General features: G+C 41.3%; 1 pseudogene; it reads right to left on the reverse strand.

The window, feature by feature from the left end:
- Positions 1-24,329, reverse strand: part of LOC118938894 — a 70,847-nt pseudogene that overhangs the window by 25,428 nt on the left and 21,090 nt on the right.

Raw genomic sequence — 24,329 nt, forward strand, 5'->3', positions numbered from 1 at the left:
TAAAACATTATGCAGATGTGTAAAACATAATGCGGACGTGTAAAACATAATGTAAAACATAATGCAGACGTGTAAAACATAATGTAAAACACAATGCAGACGTGTAAAACATAATGCAGACGTGTAAAGCATAATGTAGATGTGTAAAACATTATGCAGATGTGTAAAACATAATGCAGACGTGTAAAACATAATGTAAAACATAATGCAGACGTGTAAAACATAATGTAAAACATAATGCAGACGTGTAAAACATAATGCAGACGTGTAAAACATAATGTAAAACATAATGCAGACGTGTAAAACATAATGCAGACGTGTAAAACATAATGCAGACGTGTAAAACATAATGCAGACGTGTAAAACATAATGTAAAACATAATGCAGACGTGTAAAACATAATGCAGACGTGTAAAACATAATGCAGACGTGTAAAACATAATGCAGATGTGTAAAACATAATGTAAAACATAATGCAGACGTGTAAAACATAATGCAGACGTGTAAAACATAATGCAGACGTGTAAAACATAATGCAGACGTGTAAAACATAATGCAGACGTGTAAAACATAATGCAGACGTGTAAAAAATAATGCAGACGGGTAAAACATAATGCAGACGTGTAAAACATAATGCAGATGTGTAAAACATAATGCGGACGTGTAAAACATAATGCAGACGTGTAAAACATAATGCAGACTTAAAACATCATGTAAAACATAATGCAGACGTGTAAAACATAATGTAAAACATAATGCAGACGTGTAAAACATAATGTAAAACATAATGCAGACGTGTAAAACAATGTAAAACATAATGCAGATGTGTAAAACATAATGTAAAACATAATGCAGACGTGTAAAACATAATGCGGACGTGTAAAACATAATGCAGACGTGTAAAACATAATGCGGACGTGTAAAACATAATGCAGAGGTGTAAAACATAATGCAGACTTTTAAAACATAATGTAAAACATAATGCACACGTGTAAAACATAATGTAAAACATAATGCAGACGTGTAAAACATAATGCAGACGTGTAAAACATAATGTAAAACATAATGCAGACGTGTAAAACATAATGCAGACGTGTAAAACATAATGCAGACGTGTAAAACATAATGTAAAACATAATGCAGACGTGTAAAACATAATGTAAAACATAATGTAAAACATAATGCAGACGTGTAAAACATAATGCAGACGTGTAAAACATAATGCAGACGTGTAAAACATAATGCGGACGTGTAAAACATAATGTAAAACATAATGCAGACGTGTAAAACATAATGTAAAACATAATGTAAAACATAATGCAGACGTGTAAAACATAATGTAAAACATAATGCAGACGTGTAAAACATAATGCAAAACATAATGCAGACGTGTAAAACATAATGCAGACGTGTAAAACATTATGCAGACGTGTAAAACATAATGTAAAACATAATGCAGACGTGTAAAACATTATGCAGACGTGTAAAACATAATGTAAAACATAATGCAGACGTGTAAAACATAATGTAAAACATAATGCAGACGTGTAAAACATTATGCAGATGTGTAAAACATAATGCGGACGTGTAAAACATAATGTAAAACATAATGCAGACGTGTAAAACATAATGTAAAACACAATGCAGATGTGTAAAACATAATGCAGACGTGTAAAGCATAATGTAGATGTGTAAAACATTATGCAGATGTGTAAAACATAATGCAGACGTGTAAAACATAATGTAAAACATAATGCAGACGTGTAAAACATAATGTAAAACATAATGCAGACGTGTAAAACATAATGCGGACGTGTAAAACATAATGCAGACGTGTAAAACATAATGCAGACGTGTAAAACATAATGCAGACGTGCAAAACATAATGCAGACGTGTAAAACATAATGCAGACGTGTAAAACATAATGCAGACGTGTAAAACATAATGTAAAACATAATGCAGACGTGTAAAACATAATGCAGACGTGTAAAACATAATGCAGACGTGTAAAACATAATGCAGATGTGTAAAACATAATGTAAAACATAATGCAGACGTGTAAAACATAATGCGGACGTGTAAAACATAATGCAGACCTGTAAAACATAATGCAGACGTGTAAAACATAATGCGGACGTGTAAAACATAATGCGGACGTGTAAAACATAATGCAGACGTGTAAAACATAATGCAGACTTTTAAAACATAATGTAAGACATAATGCAGACGTGTAAAACATAATGTAAAACATAATGCAGAGGTGTAAAACATAATGTAAAACATAATGCAGACGTGTAAAACATAATGCAGACGTGTAAAACATAATGTAAAACATAATGCAGACGTGTAAAACATAATGCAGACGTGTAAAACATAATGCAGACGTGTAAAACATAATGCAGACGTGTAAAACATAATGCAGACGTGTAAAACATAATGTAAAACATAACGTAAAACATAATGCAGACGTGTAAAACATAATGCAAAACATAATGCAGACGTGTAAAACATAATGCAGACGTGTAAAATATTATGCAGACGTGTAAAACATAATGTAAAACATAATGCAGACGTGTAAAACATTATGCAGACGTGTAAAACATAATGTAAAACATAATGCAGACGTGTAAAACATAATGTAAAACATAATGCAGACGTGTAAAACATAATGTAAAACATAATGCAGACGTGTAAAACATTATGCAGACGTGTAAAACATAATGTAAAACATAATGCAGACGTGTAAAACATAATGCAGACTTGTAAAGCATAATGCGGACGTGTAAAACATAATGTAAAACACAATGCAGACGTGTAAAACATAATGCAGACGTGTAAAGCATAATGTAGATGTGTAAAACATTATGCAGATGTGTAAAACATAATGCAGACGTGTAAAACATAATGTAAAACATAATGCAGACGTGTAAAACATAATGCGGACGTGTAAAACATAATGCAGACGTGTAAAACATTATGCAGACGTGTAAAACATAATGTAAAACATAATGCAGACGTGTAAAACATAATGTAAAACATAATGCAGACGTGTAAAACATAATGCAGCGTGTAAAACATAATGCGGACGTGTAAAACATAATGTAAAACATAATGCAGACGTGTAAAACATAATGTAAAACATAATGCAGACGTGTAAAACATTATGCAGATGTGTAAAACATAATGCGGACGTGTAAAACATAATGTAAAACATAATGCAGACGTGTAAAACATAATGTAAAACACAATGCAGACGTGTAAAACATAATGCAGACGTGTAAAGCATAATGTAGATGTGTAAAACATTATGCAGATGTGTAAAACATAATGCAGACGTGTAAAACATAATGTAAAACATAATGCAGACGTGTAAAACATAATGTAAAACATAATGCAGACGTGTAAAACATAATGCAGACGTGTAAAACATAATGTAAAACATAATGCAGACGTGTAAAACATAATGCAGACGTGTAAAACATAATGCAGACGTGTAAAACATAATGCAGACGTGTAAAACATAATGCAGACGTGTAAAACATAATGCAGACGTGTAAAACATAATGCGGACGTGTAAAACATAATGTAAAACATAATGCAGACGTGTAAAACATAATGTAAAACATAATGCAGACGTGTAAAACATAATGTAAAACATAATGCAGCGTGTAAAACATAATGCGGACGTGTAAAACATAATGTAAAACATAATGCAGACGTGTAAAACATAATGTAAAACATAATGCAGACGTGTAAAACATTATGCAGATGTGTAAAACATAATGCGGACGTGTAAAACATAATGTAAAACATAATGCAGACGTGTAAAACATAATGTAAAACACAATGCAGACGTGTAAAACATAATGCAGACGTGTAAAGCATAATGTAGATGTGTAAAACATTATGCAGATGTGTAAAACATAATGCAGACGTGTAAAACATAATGTAAAACATAATGCAGACGTGTAAAACATAATGTAAAACATAATGCAGACGTGTAAAACATAATGCAGACGTGTAAAACATAATGTAAAACATAATGCAGACGTGTAAAACATAATGCAGACGTGTAAAACATTATGCAGACGTGTAAAACATAATGCAGACGTGTAAAACATAATGCAGACGTGTACAACATAATGCAGACGTGTAAAACATAATGCGGACGTGTAAAACATAATGTAAAACATAATGCAGACGTGTAAAACATAATGTAAAACATAATGTAAAACATAATGCAGACGTGTAAAACATAATGTAAAACATAATGCAGACGTGTAAAACATAATGCTAAACATAATGCAGACGTGTAAAACATAATGCAGACGTGTAAAACATTATGCAGACGTGTAAAACATAATGTAAAACATAATGCAGACGTGTAAAACATTATGCAGACGTGTAAAACATAATGTAAAACATAATGCAGATGTGTAAAACATAATGTAAAACATAATGTAAAACATAATGTAAAACATAATGCAGATGTGTAAAACATAATGTAAAACATAATGCAGACGTGTAAATCAAGGCAGACATGTAAAACATAATGTGAACGTGTAAATCAAGGTAGACATGTAAAACATAATGTGAATGTGTAAATCAAGGCAGCCATGTAAAACATAATGCAGACGTGTAAATCAAGGCAGACATGTAAAACATAATGTGAACGTGTAAATCAAGGCAGACATGTAAAACATAATGCGAACGTGTAAAACAAGGTAGACGTGGAAAAAGAGCACAGTGCAAGCTAAGCGTAATATGTGTGATGGTGTGTGTGTATACGTGTGTGTGAGCGTATTGGTGTGTTACCTTAGCAACATCTTGGTGTCGTCTGTAGAGGGAGTTGACCACCGCCATGTTCCTACTCTGGCCTTCTGTGAGAGGCCCCATCACCTGACTGGCATCCCCCTGGGTAGACAGCCGGAGAGAAAAGAGAGAGAGAAGAATGGAAGGATGGAGGAAGAGAAATAGAGGAAGAGAGAGAGCGGAAGAGCGAGAGAGACAGAGAAAGGGAGAGGAGGGAGAAAGAGAAATAGGTGGAGGGAAGAGAGAGAGAAAAGTCAGGACACCTGTAGTACTCAGCAGACACACAGCATCAGTGAGAGCAAGGGCCCACAGGAGCCAGATGCCAGCTCCCACTGCTATAGCAGAGCGAGGAGGGGCCACACAGAAATGGGGCAGGAACCAGGATCCAGCTGTAGTAGCAGTTTGTGCTGCTGTCTTCAGGCCATGTTCCACAGGCGGATGGGGACACCTCACCACCACTCATCTCAGAGGTGATGACAAGCAGGTCACACACACAATCTAATCCTCATCATACCTACTAGACTTAATCAAATGATTGGAGAGGAGAAAATAGGAGGGAAAAGTCATAGACAAGCTCTGAAAATAACATTGGGAGTGGAATGATCTGGAAGCAATCTGAACCTTCACACCGTAGACATAGTGCTGATTGGATAACAGAAATAACAGAAGACAGAGAGAGCGGAATTGGGGCCATCTCAGGAAGACAGAAAGAGAGGAATTGAGGCCATCTCAGGAAGACAGAGAGAGAGGAATTGAGGCCATCTCAGGAAGACAGAGAGAGAGGAATTGGGGCCATTTCAAGAAGACAGAGAGAGGAATTAGGGCCATCTCAGGAAGACAGAGAGAGAGGAATTGGGGCCATCTCAGGAAGACAGAGAGAGAGGAATTGGGGCTCTCTCAAGAAGACAGAGACAGGAATTAGGGCCATCTCAGGAAGACAGAGACAGGAATTAGGGCCATTTCAAGAAGACAGAGACAGGAATTAGGGCCATCTCAGGAAGACAGAGAGAGAGAAAAAGCGAGAGTTCAGACAACAAAGTGGTGCCATAGCAACGGTCTAAAAAGGGCACAGCAACAGTTAACTATTGCCTCAGAGTGTAGTTGTGTGGATGGCAGACACGCACACACTGGCATTCATGACATGCACGTGCCCACACACACACACACAGAAAGGTGTCAGGGTACCAGCCCTGAAGACGCTTCCTGTTCACACCTGAGTATGTCTGCGTTTGTCAAATCAAATCGTATTTGTCACATGCACCGAATACAACAGGTGTAGGTAGACCTTACAGTGAAATGCTTACTGACAAGAGCTTAACCAACAATGCTTTAAGAAGTTAAGAATAAAAAAAGAAATAAGTGTTAAGTAAAAGATAAAAAATAAAAGTAACAAATAATTAAACAGCAGCAGTAAAATAACAAGCAAGGCTATATAGAGGGGGTACCGGTACAGAGTCAATGTGCAGGGGCACCGTTTAGTTGAGGTAACTGAGGCAATATGTATACTACCGGTCAAAAGTTTTAGAACACCTACTCATTCAAGGGTTTTCTTTATTTGTACTAATTTCTACACTGTAGAATAATAGTGAAGACATCAAAACTATGAAATAACACACATATCAAATCATGTAGTAACCAAAAAAGTGTTAAACAAATGGGGCCTATTTGAGATTCTTCAAATAGGCCCCATTTGGCTTGATGACAGCTTGCACACTCTTGGCATTCTCTCAACCAGCTTCACCTGGAATGCTTTTCCAACAGCCTTGAAGGCGTTCCCACATGTGCTGAGCACTTGTTGGCTGCTTTTCTTTCACTCTGGGGTCCGACTCATCCCAAACCATCTCAAGTTGGTTGAGGTCAGGGGATTGTGGAGGCCAGGTCATCTGATGTCGCACTCCATCACTCTCCTTCTTGGTCAAATAGCCCTTACATAGCCTGGAGGTATGTTGGGTCATTGTCCAGTTGAAAAAGAAATGATTGTCCCACTAAGCACAAACCAGATGGGATGGCGTATAGCTGCAGAATGCTGTGGTAGCCATGCTGGTTAAGTGTGCATTGAATTCAAAATAAATCACTGACAGTGTCAACAGCAAAGCACCCCCACACCATAACACCTCCATGCTTTACGATGGGAAACAAACATGCAGAGATCATCCATTGACCCACACCACTTCTCACAAAGACACAGTGATAGGAACAAAACATCTCAAATTTGGACTTTAGACAAAGGACAGATTTACACACCAGTCTAATGTCCATTGCTCGTGTTTCTTGGCCCAAGCAAGTCACTTATTATTATTGGTGTCCTTTAGTAGTGGTTTCTTTGCAGCAATTCGACCATGAAGACCTGACTCACACAGTCTCCTCTGAACAGTTGATGTTGAGATGTGTCTGTTACTTGAACTCTGTGAAGCATTTATTTGGGCTGCAATTTCTGAGGCTGGTAACTCTAATGAACTTATCCTCTGCAGCAGAGGTAACTCTGGGTCTTCCTTTCCTGTGGAGGTCCTCATGAGACCCAGTTTCATCATAGTGCTTGATGGTTTTTGCGACTGCACTTGAAGAAACTTTTAAAGTTCTTGAAATTTTCCGTATTGACTGACCTTCATGTCTTAAAATAATGATGGACTGTCGTTTCTCTTTACTTATTTGAGCTGTTCTTGCCATAATATGGACTTGGTCTTTTACCAAATAGGGCCATCTTCTGTATACCACCCCTACTTTGTCACAACACAACTGATTGGCTCACACTTTAAGGAAAGAAATTCCACAAATTCACTTTTAACAAGGCAAACCTGTTAATTGAAATGGATTCCAGGCTGACTACTGAAGAATCTCAAATCTCAAATACTGTGCCTTGAAACAGCTTGGAAAATTCCAGAAAATTATATCATGGCTTTAGAAGCTTCTGCTAGGCAAACTGACATAATTTGAGTCAATTGGAGGTGTACCTGTGGATGTATTTCAAGGCCTACTTTTAAACTCAGTGCCTCTTTGCTTGACATTATGGGAAAATCAAAAGAAATCAGACCTCAGATAAACAATTGTAGACCTCCACAAGTCTGGTTCTTCTTTGGGAGCAATTTCCAAATGCCTGAAGGTACCACGTTCATTTGTACAAACAATAGTACGAATGTATAAACACCATGGGACCACACAGCCGTCATACCGCTCAGGAAGGAGACGCATTCCGTGTCCTAGAGATTAACGTACTTTGGTGTGAAAAGTGCAAATCAATCCCAGAACAACAGCAAAGGACCTTGTGAAGATGCCGGATGAAACAGGTACAAAAGTATCTATATCCACAGTAAAACGAGTCCTATATCAACATAACCTGAAAGGCCGCTCAGCAAGGAAGAAGCCACTGCTCCAAAACGCCATAAAAAAGCCAGACAACAGTTTGCAACTGTACATCCAAAAAGCGTACTTTTTGGAGAAATGTCCTCTGGTCTGATGAAACAAAAATATAACTGTTTGTCCATAATGACCATTGTTATGTTTGGAGGAAAAAGGGTGAGGCTTGCAAGCCGAAGAACAGGCAGCATCATGTTGGCAGCATCATGTTGTGGGGGTGCTTTGCTGCAGGAGGGACTGGTGCACTTCACAAACAGATGGCATCATGAGGATGGAAAGTTATGTGGATATATTGAAGCAACATCTCAAGATATCAGTCAGGAAGTTAAAGCTTGGTCGCAAATGGGTCTTCAAATGAATTAATGACCCCCAAGGACACTTCCAAAGTTGTGGCAAAATGGCTTAAGGACAACAAAGTCAAAGGTATTGGAGTGGCCATCACAAAGCCCTGACCTCAATTCTATTGAAAATTTGTGGGCAGAACTGAAAAGGCGTGTGCGAGCAAGGAGGCCTACAAACCTGACTCAGTTACACCAGCTCTGTCTGGAGGAATGGGCCAAAATTCACCCAACTTATTGTGGGAAGCTTGTGGAAGGCTACCCAAAATGTTTGACCCAAGTTAAACAATTTAAAGGCAATGCTACCAAATAATAATTGGGTGTATATAAACTTCGAACCCACTGGGAATGTGATGAAAAAAAATAAAAGCTGAAATAAATCATTCTCTCTACTATTATTCTGACATTTCACATTCTTAAAATAAAGTGGTGATCCTAACTGACCTCTGACAGGGAAGTTTTACTAGGATTAAATGTCAGGAATTGTGAAAAACTGTGTTTAAATGTATTCGGCTAAGGTGTATGTAAACTTCTGACCTCAACTGTATATATACAGTGCCTTGCGAAAGTATTCGGCCCCCTTGAACTTTGCGACTTTTGACACATTTCAGGCTTCAAACATAAATATATAAAACTGTATTTTTTTGTGAAGAATCAACAACAAGTGGGACACAATCATGAAGTGGAACGACATTTATTGGATATTTCAAACTTTTTTAACAAATCAAAAACTGAAAAATTGGGCGTGCAAAATTATTCAGCCCCCTTAAGTTAATACTTTGTAGCGCCACCTTTTGCTGCGATTACAGCTGTAAGTCGCTTGGGGTATGTCTCTATCAGTTTTGCACATCGAGAGACTGAATTTTTTTCCCATTCCTCCTTGCAAAACAGCTCGAGCTCAGTGAGGTTGGATGGAGAGCATTTGTGAACAGCAGTTTTCAGTTCTTTCCACAGATTCTCGATTGGATTCAGGTCTGGACTTTGACTTGGCCATTCTAACACCTGGATATGTTTATTTTTGAACCATTCCATTGTAGATTTTGCTTTATGTTTTGGATCATTGTCTTGTTGGAAGACAAATCTCCGTCCCAGTCTCAGGTCTTTTGCAGACTCCATCAGATTTTCTTCCAGAATGGTCCTGTATTTGGCTCCATCCATCTTCCCATCAATTTTAACCATCTTCCCTGTCCCTGCTGAAGAAAAGCAGGCCCAAACCATGATGCTGCCACCACCATGTTTGACAGTGGGGATGGTGTGTTCAGCTGTGTTGCTTTTACGCCAAACATAACGTTTTGCATTGTTGCCAAAAAGTTCAATTTTGGTTTCATCTGACTAGAGCACCTTCTTCCACATGTTTGGTGTGTCTCCCAGGTGGCTTGTGGCAAACTTTAAACAACACTTTTTATGGATATCTTTAAGAAATGGCTTTCTTCTTGCCACTCTTCCATAAAGGCCAGATTTGTGCAATATACGACTGATTGTTGTTCTATGGACAGAGTCTCCCACCTCAGCTGTAGATCACTGCAGTTCATCCAGAGTGATCATGGGCCTCTTGGCTGCATCTCTGATCAGTCTTCTCCTTGTATGAGCTGAAAGTTTAGAGGGACGGCCAGGTCTTGGTAGATTTGCAGTGGTCTGATACTCCTTCCATTTCAATATAATCGCTTGCACAGTGCTCCTTGGGATGTTTAAAGCTTGGGAAATCTTTTTGTATCCAAATCCGGCTTTAAACTTCTTCACAACAGAATCTCGGACCTGCCTGGTGTGTTCCTTGTTCTTCATGATGCGCTCTGCGCTTTTAACGGACCTCTGAGACTATCACAGTGCAGGTGCATTTATACGGAGACTTGATTACACACAGGTGGATTGTATTTATCATCATTAGTCATTTAGGTCAACATTGGATCATTCAGAGATCCTCACTGAACTTCTGGAGAGAGTTTGCTGCACTGAAAGTAAAGGGGCTGAATCATTTTGCACGCCCAATTTTTCAGTTTTTGATTTGTTCAAAAAGTTTGAAATATCCAATAAATGTCGTTCCACTTCATGATTGTGTCCCACTTGTTGTTGATTCTTCACAAAAAAAATACAGTTTTATATCTTTATGTTTAAAGCCTGAAATGTGGCAAAAGGTCGCAAAGTTCAAGGGGGCCGAATACTTTCGCAAGGCACTGTATATATATCAAGTCAGAAGTTTACATACACCTTAGCCAAATACATTTAAACACAGTTTTTCACAATTCCTGACATTTAATCCTAGTAAAAAGTCAGTGTCAGAGGTCAGTTAGGATCACCACTTTATTTTAAGAATGTGAAATGTAAGAATAATAGTAGAGAGAATTATTTATTTATATATATATATATATATATATATATATTGCTTGAGCACGATGAGCCAAGTAAAGCCCCCTGGCCAAACCCTCCTCTAACCCAGACGACGCTGGGCCAAACCCTCCCCTAACCCGGACGACGCTGGGCCAAACCCTCCCCTAACCCAGACGACGCTGGGCCAAACCCTCCCCTAACCCGGACGACGCTGGGCCAAACCCTCCCCTAACCCAGACGACGCTGGTCCAAACCCTCCCCTAACCCGGACGACGCTGGGCCAAACCCTCCCCTAACCCAGACGACGCTGGTCCAAACCCTCCCCTAACCCGGACGACGCTGGGCCAAACCCTCCCCTAACCCGGACGACGCTGGGCCAAACCCTCCCCTAACCCAGACGACGCTGGGCCAAACCCTCCCCTAATCCAGACGACGCTGGGCCAAACCCTCCCCTAACCCAGATGACGCTGGGCCAAACCCTCCTCTAACCCAGACGACGCTGGGCCAAACCCTCCACTAACCCAGACGACGCTGGGCCAAACCCTCCCCTAACCCAGACGACGCTGGTCCAATTGTGCACCGCCCTATGGGACTACCAGTCATGGCCGGTTGTGACACAGCTTGGGATTGAAACTGGGTCTGTAGTGACGCCTCAAGCACTGCCATGCAGTGCCTTAGACCGCTGCACCACTTGGGAGGCCCCTCACAAGGTGTATTTTTATCTGTTTTTTAAACCTAATTCTACTGCTTGCATCAGTTACCTGATGTGGAATAGAGTTCCATGTAGACATGGCTATATGTAGTAATGTGCGCCTCCCATAGTCTGTTCTGGACTTGGGGACTGGGAAGAAACCTCTTGTGGCATGTCTTGTGGGGTATGCATGTGGCGTATGTCTTGTGGGGTATGCATTCAACATGTCAATACCTCTCACAAATACAAGTAATGATCGCTCCTCCACTTTGAGCCAGGAGAAATTGACATGCATATTATTAATGTTAGCTCTCTGTGTACATTCAAGGGCCAGCCGAGCTGCCCTGTTCTGAGCCAATTGCAATTTTATTATGTCACTTTTTGTGGCACCTGACCACACGACTGAAGAGTACGTCAGGTGCCACAAAACTAGGGCCTGTAGGACCTGACCTGTTGATAGTGCTGTTAAGAATGTAGACCTGCGCTTTATTATGGACAGACTTCTCCCAATCTTAGCTACTGTTGTATCAATATGTTTTGACAGTTTACAATTCAGGGTTACTCCAAGCAGTTTAGTCAACTCAACTTGCTTATTTTCCACATTGTAATAAATACAAGATTTTGGTGGGGTTTGAGGGTTTAGTGAATGATTTGTCCCAAATACAAAGCTTTTAGTAAAAAGATATTATTCCTTGCCACCCACTCTGCAGCTCTTTGTTAAGTGTTGCAGTCATTTCAGTCGTTGTTGTCGCTGACGTGCATAGTGTTGAGTCATGCGCATACATATAGACACACTGGCTTTACTCAAAGTCGTTAGTAAAGATTGAAAAATCAGCAGCAGGCTATGATCGACAAAAGCTGCACTGAAGTCTAACAAAACAACCCGCCAAATCTTTTTATCAACAATTTCTCTCAGTCAATCATCAGTCATTTGTGTAAGTGCTGTGCTTGTTGAATGTCCTTCCCTATAAGTGTCCTGAATATCTGTTGTCAATTTGTTTACTGTAAAATAGCATTGTATCTGGTCAAACCCCATTTTTGGTAACAGACTGTTTGAGCCAGTAAAGGGGGCTTTATTATTCTTAGGTAGCGGAATGACTTCAGCTTCCCTCCAGGCCTGAGGGCTCACACTTTCTAGTATGCTTAAAAAACATGGCAAATAGGTGTGGCAATATCATCCACAATTATCCTCAGTAATTTTCCATCCAAGTTGTCAGACCCCGGTGGCTTGTCATTGTTGATTGACAACAATACTTTTTTCACCTCTTCCACGCTTGTCTTTCATCATTTGGTCAGATATAATTGGATGTGTAGTGTCCGCGTTTGTTGCTGGCATGTCATGCCTAAGTTTGCTAATCTTGCCAATGAAAAAAATCATTAAAGTAGTTGGAAAAATCAATATTTTGTGATGAATGAGCCAACTGATTCAATGAATAATGGAGCTGAGTTGCCCAAAAATGTAATTTAAGGTGCTCCAAAGTTTTTTTACTATCATTCTTTATGTCATTTATCTTTGTTTCATAGTGTAGTTCCTTCTTTTTATTCAGTTTAGTAACATGATTTCTCAATTTGCAATACGTTTGCCAATCGGTTGGGCAGCCAGACATTCTGGTCACTGGTCGCCATAGCAACACCCACCCGAGCACACACTCCAGCAGGTATATTTCGCTGGTCATCCCCAAAGCCAATTCCTTATTTGGCCGCCTTTCCTTCCAGTTCTCTGCTGCCAATGACTGGAACTAATTGCAGAAATCACTGAAGCTGGAGACTCATATCGCCCTCTCTAACTTTAAGCACCAGCTGTCAGAGCAGCTCACAGATCACTGCACCTGTACATAGCCTATCTGTAAATAGCCCACCCAACTACCTCATCCCCATATTGTAATAATTATTTTTTTCTCCTTTGCACCCCAGTATCTCTACTTGCACATCATCTTCTGCACATCTATCACTCCAGTGTTAATGCTAAATTGTAATTATTTCACCACTATGGCCTATTTATTGCCCAGTATATAGATTTTTCTATTGTTATTGACTGTACGTTTGTTTATCCCATGTGTAACTCTGTGTTGTTTGTGTCACACTACTTTGCCTTATCTTGGCCAGGTCGCAGTTGTGAATGAGAACTTGTTCTCAACTGGTCTACCTGGTTGAGAACTAGTTGAGAACTGGTTGAGAACTAAAATAAAACAAATTAAAATAAAATTCCTTTCGCCTCATCCCTCTCAACCACACAATTTTTCAAATCCTCAACAATCAACAGGGATTAAATCGTTTTTACAGTCATTTTCTTAATGGGTTTATTAGTGACTGAAATAAGCAATTTCATAAATGTGTCAAAGTGCAGCGTTTGTTTGCTCCTCATTACACAGCAGAGACCAACAAATATTCTGTACATCAATAACATAGGAATCACTACAAAACTTATTGTATGACCTCTTATACAGTCCCAGCCTTAAGAACTTTGGTCTTCCTAGATATGGCTATTATATTGTGATCACTACATCCTATGGATCTGGATACTGCTTTCAAGCTAATTTCTGCAGCATTAGTAAAGATGTGATCAATACATGTTGATGATTTCATTCCTGTGCTGTTTGTAACTACCCTGGTAGGTTGACCTACCCTGGTAGATGCCTGCACTGGTTACAGTTTGAAGCATTTTCCTGAGTGGGCAGCTTGATGAAAGCCAGTCAATATTTGAAATCACACAGAAAATATACCTCTGTTGATATCACATACATTATCAAGCATTTCACACATGTTATCCAGATACCGACTGTTAGCACTTGGTGGTCCATAGCAGCTTCCCACTAGAATGTGCTTTAGGTGAGGCAGATGAACCTGTAGCCATGTTACGTCAACAGTATTTAACATGAGATCCTCTCTAAGCTTCACAGGAATGTGATTCTGAATATAAACAGCAACACCTCCACTATTAGCATTTTATGTATTTTCTGTAGGTGTTATAACCGTGTATTGCTACCACGGTATCAAAGGAATTATCGAAGTGCGCTTCAGAGATAGTCAAAATATGAATGTCATCTGCTACTAGCAAAGTATTGATTTCAGGAACTTGTTTCTTAAATTACATACGTTAATGTGGGCAATTTTGAGCACTTTTCGTCTGGGATGCTTAATTTATCTTCATTGCTTTAATGGGAAGCTTAGCAGCAGCAGATGTGCTCATGTTATTTATGTTAGTGCAGGGTGAGCTGCTCACAGTGGACTTCCTGCTAGGACACACCACCTCAGTGTTAATAGTATAAATCTGGTTCATAGGCCCATGATTACTGCATACAATAGCTGCAGGATCAGCAGAGGCATTCAGGGCAGTTAGAGGGACATAAATCAGGTTATTTACATTGTGTCTACCAACGCTGGGATAATGTACATTTGCTGAAGCATTATGACAACTCAGTCACAATGGTAGGGATTAACTGAGCTGCGCTTGGGTCACTGATAAGTCATTGTCTCAACCCAGCCTTATAACGCCGTGAAAGGATCATGAAACCCAAATGACTTGGGTGGATCCCATCCTCCTTATAAAATGTGTCTTGTTTTCAAAAAAGGTATAGAAATTGTCAACAAAAGTTACACCCATTCAGCTGCAATAATCACGTAGCCAGAAGAGAAAGAATCCTGCTAAAGTGTTCAATGCCACGATTCAGAGAGGGCACAGGGCCAGATATGATTGTCTAGCAGAGAGTCAATCAGCTCTTTAAAATCCAGTTTCAATCCTTCCGAGCTGCCCTTCATAATGTCATTAAAACCCACATGGACGACGATACAATCGATTTCCATGTCCTGACTTAGTACATTCGGGAGCAGCTTAGTAATGTAATTTACTAGAGCTCCGGGACAGGACATTGTTTTTGCACCAGGTACGCTCAAAGTTCTTACCATAGAGCTGCCCAAAATCACAGCAGGCGAGAAGGACAAGGAAATCAACCCAATTCCACGGGTCACAGGATTTGGAGAACCCTTTATGGATGGCCGAGAGGCAGGATAACCTGAGCCCGTTGCTCCCGGCGCAGGCCTCCGACAGATGGAGAAGCCCCACTCGATCCAGTTTCTGACATAGGCTGGCGACCTGCGTGATCAAGGAAGCCACCTCAAGCCTAAATCCTCGGCAAGCAAACAATTACCGCAATGGAACGCTGAGTTATCCAGTTTGTCCCGAAACAAAGCGCAGTAGATACAGCTCCCACATATGTGAAGAGCTGGACGACGGAGGGCTCCTAGGGTTGCAGGGTTGACTTCTAGTCCACTATATAATCAAGAGTGAGAGCCAGGGTGGAGAGATTGTCTCGACACATTTGTTATTTCTTAATGTTCAGGTTAACTCTACCTTTTGAAGACTACATTAGTAGGCAGGAGGAACCACCCAGACACTGTGTGTTAATGTGTCCCAAATGAAACCCTATTCCCTATTTATTAGTGCACTACTTTTGACCAGAGCCCTATGGGTCACTAACCCAGGCACTAGCCTCCTCAGTAACCCTCCTCATCCGACAAGCCAAGCAGCCCACTTGATGATGACCATCAGGGAAATTCTGAATGAGCACTGACGACAATGGGCTGAGACATTCTCTGACCGGTCTGTACTATTTTACCCCCCTCTATTCTCCTGTTCTCTTCTCCTCATCCCCTCCCATCTCCTCTCCTTGCACCCACTGACACATAGGGCTGCCACTTAGCCACAGAACAGGGTTTGACTGATGGACAATTGGTTGTTGTGGTGACCTACCAGCTGCTCAGACTTGACGCAGAAGAGCTGGACGGTCTTGGCAGCGTTCTTGACCACCGCCAGAGTCAGACTTGTGTCTACCGACGCCACGGTCAGCTCGCTGTGGAGGACGCACACATAATAATATGACATGTAGGACATCGGAAAGATCAGCAAAAGAAAGTGCGATGAACAACAGATGTAAGAAATCATATTTCAGTTCTCGGAGAATGTTGTCTGAGTGGAGAACAGTGTTTGTGTGGGTGTGTACCTGGTGATGGTCTTGATGGTGCTGTCCGGTTCGTCGTGGGAGGGCGGGGGTTACGTCCCCCCATGGGGAACACCAGGTTGACGGGGTCAAACAGACGAGACGGAGACTTGGAGAGGTACGCTGCCTCGTAGGGCAGCAGAGAGTCCTTCAAAGCCTTTTCTGGACTACACACACACACACACACACACACACACACACGTTATTTATCTCATATATGTGTTTACATACAATATACATTGATGGTTAATTATTTTCCTGGTTTAATAAACAAAGTTCTACATTTCGGGAACATGCCTAGAGACCAGATTCTCTGTCTATTTACACGTCTCACACACACTGATCTAGACCCACAGCGAGCGCACAGTGGACTCGTCTGTGCCGCTGGAGCGAGATAAAGACATCAGCAGTGACAGGCACGGCTACCCTCTCTTCCAACTCTCTCTCTCCCTTGCCCTCTCTCTTTTCTCTCACACTGATGAAATGGGGAGGAGGTAGAGAAACCCAAACAAACAGCAGCCTGTAGGGCCGTCAAGGGACAAGGTTGGATATGGGGTTGCGCACACGCGCACGCACACACACGCACTTCTCCAGCAGCGCTCCAAATATTGGTTCATCTGGCCAGTCATTTATGCACCATAATTCACCAGACAGGGCGCCTATTGATTAATGGTGCTCTCTCGTTAACTGAAAGGTCACTAAATGAGAATAATGACAATGACGACGAGTGATTTTTCGCACACGAGCAAATGTGCATTCAATGTTTGTTCTCCATCTCATCACCCTCTCCTCTGACTTATCCCTCCGTGTCAACCAGCCGATTCATCCATCTCTTCCCACCCGTCACTTCTCCGTCTGGGCTTCTTCACACTACCTCCTTCCATCCTCCTCCCTCACTTTATCCGTCTGTGCAGTTCTCCTTCAGCTTGTTAGTGGACCTTCTGTCCTTTCTTCACACACACCTCTCCCCCCCCCCCCTCCATCCCCCTCTCTCTTCAGTGCCCTACTACAGCAACAGGCACCTTGAGTAACAGAGGTAATTTGGCCCACAGCAGCGCCCGTAATTACAAGGTTAAACACTGAGAGACAACACAAAACACACAGGTTGACAGCTCTACATCAGAGAGCAAACAGAGAGACGGAGAGAGAAAGAGGGTATGGGGGTAGAGAGAGACTGGCAAAGCAAGGAAATGAAAGAGGTAGAGAGTGGGACGGAGTGAGGGACCCAAGAGAGAAAATAGTACTAGAGAGAGGGAGAGAGAGATTTAATGAAGTCAGGGAGATAACCTGGCTCTCATGTACTCTTGGTTAATCAACACTGACTCAGCTTGACTGAGTGCCAGAGGGAAAACCAGCGGGGCCAGGCGCTGGAGCGTAGCCTGAGTACCCAGGGACATGATCTCCTACTGGGAAACAGGGAGCAGCAAGGGCCCCTGGCTTGGCCTGGAGCTCCACACCTTTGGGTTAATGTGTGACTCATATCAGGCTCCAGCAGTTATAGACAGACGCTAGAGTGGACAGGAGCCATTTCCACCTGTCTGGTCACCTAGCCATACCAACGCAATTTAAACAAACACTCAGGTTGTTGCATCTGTCACAAATATAGTTGCTTATTCCAGACACCTAAGTTTACCCAGTAGAGAGGGTCTCGGTCCTAAATGGCACCCTATTCTAAAAATCTTGGTTGACGGAGTGGTCCGTTCTTTTGACCAATCGATTTTTCAACATTTTTAAATGTGTATTTTTCCACATATTAAATAAAATAAAATCCAACGTTATTAGTCACGTGCGCCAAATCCGACAGGTGTACACATTACAGTGAAATGCTGAATCCAACAGGTGTAGACATTACAGTGAAATGCTGAATCCTACAGGTGTAGACATTACAGTGAAATGCTGAATCCAACAGGTGTAGTAGACATTACAGTGAAATGCTGAATCCAACAGGTGTAGACATTATCAGGCCTACCACCGGTGTGTCGTCAGCAAACTTAATGATGGTGTTGGAGTCGTGCTTGGCCACGCAGTCATGGGTGAACAGGGAATACAGGAGGGGACTAAGCACGCACCCTTGAGGGGCCCTCGTTTTGAGGATCAGCATGGCAGATGTTGTTGCCTACCCTTACCACCCGTGGGTGACCCGTCAGGAAGTTCAGGATCCAGTTGCAGAGGGAGGTATTTGGTCCCAGTGCCCTTAGCTTAGTGATGAGTTTGTGGGCACTATGATGTTGAACACTGAGCTGTAGTCAATGAACGGCATTCCCACATAGGTGTAATATAGACACCCTATGTTTGAATAAAATCAACTATACTAAAATCAGGATACTTTGCCTGATACTTTAAGCACTGCAATTAAAAATCAAGACACACAAATTACTAAAGAGGGAACAAGAGATCAATATAGCTTAACGAGAAGAAAAATACCCATTCCTGACCCTCTTCCTCCCGCTGCCAGCTGACGTTCGCAGATTCTGCCATTAGGTTCCTGAAGTTGCCGGTAATAGGCCACACCAGCGGTCGGCAACCTTTTCCATTTGGAGTGCCAAGTCATCGTACCATTTCTACTGATCCGCATGCCAGTTATGATTATCATATGCACATTTTCGTGGGTTATATTTAATTTCTGATAAAGTCTTTGTATCTCAAAGTCAATGTCATGTGGGTCATCAAAATGATATCTAAATGAAAATGATACAAATCCAAAAGTAACTTCTATTGCCAATATGTGTATATAGCCTACATATAAAAACATTGCAGCCTGCAGGTAGAACACATCCTGTTAAAAATAAATATCCTATGAATCACATTGGCTATGCATGGCCTGTCTGCAAGGAACTTGAAACATTGTATCAGCTACTAACTTGGATCCAGCCTGAAGCTCACACTAGCAAACTTGCAACGTTGCATAAAGTATGTGAACTCTTGAGAGACAGACACAGCTGTAGGATATTTGCATAAGAAGTTATAAGGTAGGTATTTTTTATGACATTTCCACCGGATCAAGCGGTGCATGACATTTTTTTTCCCCTTTCATGCGGAGTGTTTATCGAAAGAGAGAGGCTACGTTGAGGAACTGTTGTCATTCTCAATGGATGTAAAAACAGACTTTGTTTACTTGCTTTTTGAGTCGAAGAAAGAGTATCAGTATCAGTATCAGAAAGAGTATCAGATTCACAAATGGGTACATTTATAAGCCTACATTTGCGCGCAGGCCAGGTAGCCTAGTTCTATGCGTAATCTGGTGTCTGTGAGCACTCCAAACAAAAGACAATTAATAACTTGTAAATGGAATGAAATAAACCCAAACGTTTCCTCACAAGTGTAGCCTAGGTTGTGCACTCCTACAATGACAATGGTAAAACTGCAATATGAAGAATATTTTGAATCCATCAACAGAAATAACCGTAACAAAATAAACATTGTAGATTAGAAATGATAGGAATTAGCGGTAAATGTACTCCTGGTGATACTGGTGTGGCATCCCCGCAGCCTCTGAAATGGATTAGTCCACTCAGACAGGCGTCTCGTGTGCCAAACATGCCACTGTTCGACAAAAAAAAAAATAATCTCGGCCGACAGCCTATCGACCAGTCGCCTAAATTAGGTCAGCCCTACCCTATTCCCTATTTAGTGCACTACTTTTGACCAGGTCGATGGGAGGGTGAGTCTGGTCTAGCAGGATTCGAGAAAACGCTGATGTTGACGTTCCTTTATCAATCGTTTTCTTCAACTGTCCTTCAATCGTTCTCTGTTTTCTCCACTACAAAGCCCTGTCTCTCCTCAGCGAGGTGCTATATAGCTTTCTCGGGTCAGATAGCTACTGTCCTCCATGTCTGCACTCAAAGACTTCTTATACACTCACACTGGAGGCCTTTGGAAAAGCTTTATCTTTTTCCCTTCTTTCACTATTTCTGGCACTCCGCCCACACACACACACACTCCTCCGAGCACTCTAAAATATAGCAGGTTTAATGAACGTTTACTTTCTGCTCCATCCATGCATACTAATCAGTGTGCTGGCTGTGACCGGTTCTGTGGCCTGTTTTAATTGCTAGTGGTCTCCCGTGTTTAAATTCTCCTACAGCTTTAGTACTGATGGAGCAGAATATAAAGAGACTTTACATTCTGAGATGAACCACGCATCACGGAATGTGTGTGGGTGTGTGTGTATGAGAATCTTCATACTGAAATTATTTCTGACAATCACAGCAAGCTGGGTACAATCCCACACGGGTTGGTTGAGGTGAGATAAGGCTCTCTCTATCTCCGTGTGTCTGTGTGTCTGTGTGTCTGTGTGTCTGTCTCTCTGTCTGTCTGTCTGTCTGTCTGTCTGTCTGTCTGTCTGTCTGTCTGTCTGTCTGTCTGTCTATCTGTCTGTGTGAGAGAGAGACTCATCCCAAACCATTCGATCACTGTGAGTAGGATGTGAAGAGGCAGACTGCATACTGTAACAAGTTAGCTGAGAGAGAGAGAGACATGGAGAGAGGGGGATAAAAAAAGAGATAGAGAGAAAGAAGGAGAAAGGGGCGAGAGAGTAGTCTAGTCTCTAATGTTTCGGAAGATTACATACACCTTAGCCAAATATATTTAAACTACAATTAATCCTAGTAAAAAATCCCTGTCTTAGTTCAGTTAGGATCACCTATTTATTTTAAGAATGTGAAATGTAAGAATAATAGTAGAGAATGATTGATTTCAGCTTTTATTTCTTTCATCACATTCCCAGTGGGTCAGAAGAACAATACACTCAATTAGTATTTAGAAGCATTGCCTTTAAATTGTTTAACTTGGGTCAAACGCTTTGGGTAGCCTTCCACACAGCTTCCCACAATAAGTTGGGTGAATTTTGGCCCATTCCTCCTGACAGAGCTTTTGTAACGGAGTCAGGTTTGTGGGCCTCCTTACTCGGACACACTTTTTCAGTTCTGCCAACAAATTTTATATAGGATCGAGGTCAGGGCTTTGTGATGGCCACTCCAATACCTTGACTTTATTGTCCTTAAGCCATTTTGCCACAACTTTGGAAGTATGCTTGGGGTCATTGTCCATTTGGAAGACCAATTTGCGACCAAGCTTTAACTTTTCCTGACTGATATCTTGAGATGTTGCTTCAATATATCTACATCATTTCCATCCTCATGATGCCATCTATTTTGTGAAGTGCACCAGTCGCTTCTGCAGCAAAGCACCCCCTCAACATGATGCTGCCACCACAGTGCTTCATGGTTGGGATGGTGTTCTTCGGCTTGCAAGCCTCCCCCTTTTCCCTCCAAACATAAAGAAGGTCATTATAGCCAAACAGTTCTATTTTTGTTTCATCAGACCAGAGGACATTTCTCCAAAAAGTATGCTCTTTGTCCCCATGTACAGTTGCAAACCGTAGTCTGGCTTTTTTATGGCAGTTGTGGAGCTGTGGCTTCTTCCTTGCTGAGCAGCCTTTCAGGTTATGTCGATATAGGACTTGTTTTACTGTGGATATAGATACTTTTGTACCTGTTTCATCCAGCATCTTCACAAAGTCCTTTGCTGTTGTTCTGGGGTTGATTTGCACTTTTCGCACCAAAGTACGTTCATCTCTAGGAGACAGAACGTGTCTCCTTCCTGAGTGGTATGACGGCTGCATGGTCCCATGGTGTTTATACTTGCATACTATTGTTTGTACAGATGAATGTGGTACCTTCAGGTGTTTGGAAATTGCTCCCAAGGATGAACCAGACTTGTGGAGGTCTACAATTGTTGTGGAGGCCTTGAAATACATCCACAGGTACAATTGACTCAAATTATGTCAATTAGCCTAATCAGAGGCTTCTAAAGCCATTACATCATTTTCTGGAATTGTCCAAGCTGTTTAAAGGCACAGTCAACTTAGTGTATGTAAACTTCTGACCAACTGGAATTGTGATACAGTGAATTATAAGTGAAATAATCTGTCTGTAAACAATTGTTGTAAAAATGACTCGTGTCATGCACAAAGTAGATGTCCTAACCGACTTGCCAAACCTATAGTTTGTTAACAAGACATTTGTGGAGTGGTTGAAAAACAAGTTTTAATGACTCCAACCTAAGTGTATGTAAACTTCCGACTTCCACTGTATGTTCACTTCAGACTTACTTGTAGTCGTGTTTGGCATGTGTGAAGAGGTCCTGGTTGTCTGTCTCTGTGGTGGGCAGGTCCATGGCGATGTCCAGCCCTGCGCTGCTCGAAATCACCCCCTGGATGCTGGAGCTGTACTGCAGCAGCCGACGCCGCAGGTCGTTATAAAGACAGAGAAGCTTTTAGGGTACTCTCCCTCTAATGCCTGCTTGAGGAAGGATGAGGCTGGATAGAGAAAGAGACGGCGAGAGAGAGAGGGGTGGGGGGGGTGAGAAGGAGGTCACAAAAAGATTGAGAAGGAGGACGAGCAGGAGAGTGGAGCCGTAAAATGTCACCTTCTGTGTTTTAATGACAGCCAAGGTAAACATCTGCTTTGATGCACACGAACAGTCTTTCTGCTCCCGTGAACTAGAAACATCACATTATCCCCGAGTACCAGACTAGAGCATGGATGAAGGGATGAGACTGAAACAGAAAGACTATCCTGATTAAAAGAACAGAAAATAAACGGTGACATTTTCCCGCTCATTATTATGTTAATCCCCTGACTTTGCGAGTGATTAGTTGCTCGTTAAGGGATGATATGCAGATTGTTTTAATGTAGATTGATTTGGTGAATGCATAATATAGCGTTTTATAATGATTCATACAGGTTTGAACTGAAGTACTTTCAGGCTCTAATGAGGTCTGGAGGGAGCAGCGCAGGCAGGAGGAGAAAGGATAATGTGCATAGATAGCATTCATATATACTACTCTAATTCATATTCTCGTATACAGGAGGAGAAAGGATAATGTGCATACAGCATTTGACATTCAGTATATGTATTCTAATTATCATATTTCCATATGCTAATAGAACCATAGGTTATATTTCACCATAAGAGAAAGAATAAAGATAAAAAAATATTAAAATATTTGGAGGGGTGGGGGCCACTGGCACAGAGACAGAGGGAGGAAGGATAGAGAGAGAGTGAGCCAGGGAGACAAAGACAGAGAGAGAGGGAGGAAAAAGAGATATACTGGGCCTGTGCGGATGAACTCTGTATTGACCAGTGAGAGTGAATGAGGAGCATCATTAACAGGTGATAACACTGAACTGTGTTAGAGCAGGGATCAATAGACACCGATTTGTCCAAGGCAGGCTACTGGGGGCTTTACGAAATGGTAAAGACACACACAATTAGTGCAACGGTGACTGGATCATCGCTCGACTGCTCTCTTTCTTTACCCTGCCAAGGGAGCACTTTGTATAGGTTGTGTTGCACACATTTTCCCTTCGTATCTTTTTCATGACATCTGCTATCAGTCAATGTTCTCGAGTCTCTCACCACCAGGGAATTAGATGCAGAACTCGGCAGGAGAAAAGACAATGGCGTCTATAAGAGTTTTTAGAAACAGTTCCATATGCAGTCAAAAGATCCTATAGATAGGCAGCCCACAGATCGCAGTGTGAAAATAGAGTTAACAGCACCACAGGAGCCAAACACACCTCTCTTTAACTCACCTCTACATCTACTGACATTTATCCCTTCTGCTGAAATGGCACACTTACTGTAAGATAAGGAGGGGGCGGAAACGTTTCTCCGCGGTGTGTGTGGAGGGATGCTGTTGGGTTGTATCTCCACCTTATATAAGGCCGGGCCCATGGCGGGGTATAAATGAAAGGTGTGTGTGCGAGTGTGTATGTGTTTATAGACCCTGTCCTGTCTGAAGGGTG

This window comes from Oncorhynchus mykiss, chromosome 15 (assembly GCF_013265735.2).
Source record: "Oncorhynchus mykiss isolate Arlee chromosome 15, USDA_OmykA_1.1, whole genome shotgun sequence".
NCBI classification, from domain to species: Eukaryota; Metazoa; Chordata; class Actinopteri; order Salmoniformes; family Salmonidae; genus Oncorhynchus; species Oncorhynchus mykiss.